The 3,345-nt window shown below is 38.0% G+C and overlaps 1 protein-coding gene and 1 long non-coding RNA gene across 2 annotated transcripts in view; one reads left to right on the top strand and one right to left on the bottom strand.

Annotated features, from left to right (window-relative positions):
• The window catches only part of LOC107741847 (uncharacterized), a 14,278-nt gene that overhangs the window by 2,708 nt on the left and 8,225 nt on the right, over window positions 1–3,345 (bottom strand). The window lies entirely within an intron of this gene.
• Window positions 325–3,345, top strand: part of LOC107741845 (dihydropyrimidinase-related protein 5-like) — a 17,049-nt gene continuing 14,028 nt past the window's right edge. Inside the window, exon 1 of the mRNA XM_016554638.1 lies at window positions 325–437. The gene's annotated coding sequence lies outside the window, so the exon portion shown is untranslated. The remainder of the gene's footprint in view (window positions 438–3,345) is intronic.

Here is a 3,345-nt window from a genome sequence, read left to right as displayed (position 1 = left end):
AGTTGAGGGGTGGAGATGGGTGGGTTTAGGGATCAGGGGGTGGAGACGGGTAGGTTTAGGTATATGTAAGGTGGGAGGAGTTGGATCTGGATCCAACCTCGCCCCCTGGATCTTGTGTTCTGCAGTGAGGACCATCTCGTCTGGTTTGCACGGTTGCCACATTAATGATCCAGTTCCATCCCCTGTAAATCTGTGTAAATGGTACGTACCACTGACGACAGGACACGCCCATACTGCAATGCCATTGGCCGCTGCTGAATCCATCGCTGTGGATGTCGCCTGTGATTGGTCAACGCCTGGCTCTCACTGTCTGGGGATGCTGCTGCAAGGTCTACCGAAGCATCTGCCTGTCTGTCTGCCTGCCCGTCTAACAGGGTTTATTGTTCACCAGTGCTGAAAGTGAAGGAAAATCGCTTTTTAAGGATATAACAAAGGAAGTAAGTGTGCTATGTCTCGCTATTTTGCATTCATTTGTAAGTTATTTTAAGAAACTCCTCGCTGACTAGCACAGAGATATATTGCTTGGCTCGGAATCGTGTAATTTTGTGGTATGGAAAGAATCTCCCAGTCTTGTGTCTCGTGTTTCCCTTATACAGTATCATTCCTAATGTGAGCTGGTAATTGTTTAACTATCGATTGAACGATATTTAATAATCTAGTCGATCAATGTGGATGTCGTATATCCACAAACAGCTCGAGCCCACCAGCAATAAACACGATTAAACGCGAGCGCACGCCCGACAACTGATATTTCCGTTATGAAGCCGTTGTAATATCCTGATACATTTTGAAAATCCAACGTTGGCATTTCATGATGCCTTGAGGCGTGTTGAATGTGTTGTTTAGAGTAAGGGCTTGGTCGCCCCTTTGTGTGACACCCTCGATATGGTCCAAATGGGATGAGTCTACTTCATCACCATCATCATCAGCCTTAAAATTAAGCCTTGTTCATGCAATCTACATATCAGAAGACACCACTGATGCACTGCATTGCACAAATGTGCATGTGTGTACATGGTCATAAAATACCTCTTGTAGTCATGTTTACACTTCACGTGACTGCATGCATGCTTTGCAAACTAGAAGTATTTAAACATTCTAGCATGAAAATTCAGAAATAATATAGGTTAATACGGTATAATGTTAATATTAAATATATGTTATATTTCCTTCCTTTCATTTTACGGCAATGAACGTTTCAGCATAAAAAATGTAAATAATATAATATAATGTATTCTAAAATAATTTTTAAAATATTTTAATTTTAATTTGTAGAATGCATTATATCATTTAAAATATTTTATGCAATTTAAAATAATATTTTAAATTATGTATATTACATATATTGCACGGATTCTTTCTGTCTTTTCATTCCATTTATTTTCCCCATTACCACAATTAACATTTTAAATATATATATATTCCGTTATTAATTGCACTGATTCTTTTTGCTCTAATAGTTCAAAATTGCACTAAATGGCCTGTCCTGTTTTATTGAATGGAAGTTGTTTCCACAAGACAGATCAGAAGTTTTCATGAACTTCATACTACCCAGAAGAGTGCCATCTGGATCTCATGGAATATGGCACGGTTCAAAAGTGGGTCATTCTTGAGGAAGGCCTCTATGAGTCACGGCGAGGAACAAATGCTCCAATAATTTTTCTCTGGGCTGTGTTGTGAGGACAGGACAGATGTAGCTCATGCACCGTACTGTTTCTTTTTATAGTAGGATGTCTGAGGACACACCCTTATTCTCCAGCTTCATAGTAGCCCCTCCTTGCACACATACACACATGCCATTCACCATCAGGGGCTCAGAACAGGGGGTGGGGGAACCCTGGGCAGCGCCATACTGTGAATATGCCGCACACACCTGCCCCCGACTCACTTTGCAACGTAGACTCGCATACACGCTTTCACTTGGGATTAGATCATAAGGAAGTGGGGTGCTGCAGGGAATGTGCAGCAACAGCTGCTAGCCTACATATATTTCCTGCTAACAATCCCACATCCCTGCACATGCAATGCTGGAAAATCTGGGTCAGAATTGCACTGATCATTTTTGAGCATTTAATATGATTTACACACCCTGTTTCTGTAGTGTGTTAGATCGGATGTTGAGGTTTTGTTACATTACTGGGACATTTGTTGCAGTGCTGTTTTAAATTGCTTTAATGTGTCATGAATAATTAACATGTTCACATGTAATTACCATTTTAAAGGCTGGAGTCGATAATGTGACTAATCATGCCAAGCTGACGATTATCACACATGTTGGTGTCAGTTTACCCGCTAAAGTGAGATTCTAGAATGGTGTAATGCTTTGCAACCTCTTTAAACTAATGTTGTGGAACATTTGTGCTGTTGATATGAATGATTGATCCTGTTTGGATGTCAAGTAAGGACATAGTTGGTTTCCTTAGCCCAAATGTGGAAAAATGGTTTGCTGCAAGCTCTCCGTTAAGATATGTGATGTCATTCCAAAAGTATGGTGCGTATATTATTATATAAACAGGGTTCCCACTTCCCATGGTCATAGAAAACCTGGAAGTATCAGTATAATCTCAATATAGTAGAACATTTCTGGTAATTTCTGTAGTAACTACATTTAAAATGAATAAATACGCTGCATTTATTTGATAAAAATACAGTAAAAATGAAAGACAGTAATATTGTGAAATATTAAAATACCTGTTTTCTATTGAATATATTTTAAAATGTAATTTATTTCTGTGATTGCCAAGCTGAATTTTCAGCATCATTACTCCAGTCTTCAGAGTCACATGATCCTTAATCCTCTAATATACTGAATTGGTGCTCAAGATTAATTTCTTATTATTGTCAATGTTGAAAGCAATTGTGCTGCTTAATATTTTTGTGGAAACCATAATACATTTTTTTAGGAATCGTTGCTGAATAGAAAGTTCAAAAGAACAACATTTATTTGAAATAGAAATGTTTTGTAATGAAAAAAAAAACTTTACTGTAATCAATTAATTAATCAATTTAATGCATCCTTACTTAATAAAAGTATTAATTATTAGTAGGGATGTAACGATTAACCACGAACCGGTTGAAAATCGATTTAAATATGTGACAATTCAAATCGGTTGAGATGCTAAACAAATCGCGATTCTATTAGGGGTAGGAGTTTATATGAATGCATGTTTGAGGGGAACTTACTGTCTTTCGAAAAGTTTAGATGGTATTTTTTCTTTTCCTCTTGCCTCTGTATAATGCATATTAAAGTTCATAAGTGCAGCGCTGCTTTGTTTACAGCGGAAACCAAGGAAACGCTTTAAGCGCCACCTGCTGGCAGAGAGTGAATCTGCATCTCATTCAGCT

The sequence above is a fragment of the Sinocyclocheilus rhinocerous genome, unplaced genomic scaffold, assembly GCF_001515625.1.
Source record: "Sinocyclocheilus rhinocerous isolate Xijiao unplaced genomic scaffold, SAMN03320098_v1.1 scaffold1157, whole genome shotgun sequence".
NCBI lineage: Eukaryota > Metazoa > Chordata > Actinopteri > Cypriniformes > Cyprinidae > Sinocyclocheilus > Sinocyclocheilus rhinocerous.
The sequence above is the reverse complement of the archived record's forward strand: the minus strand, read 5'-3'. Positions and strand labels throughout refer to the sequence as shown.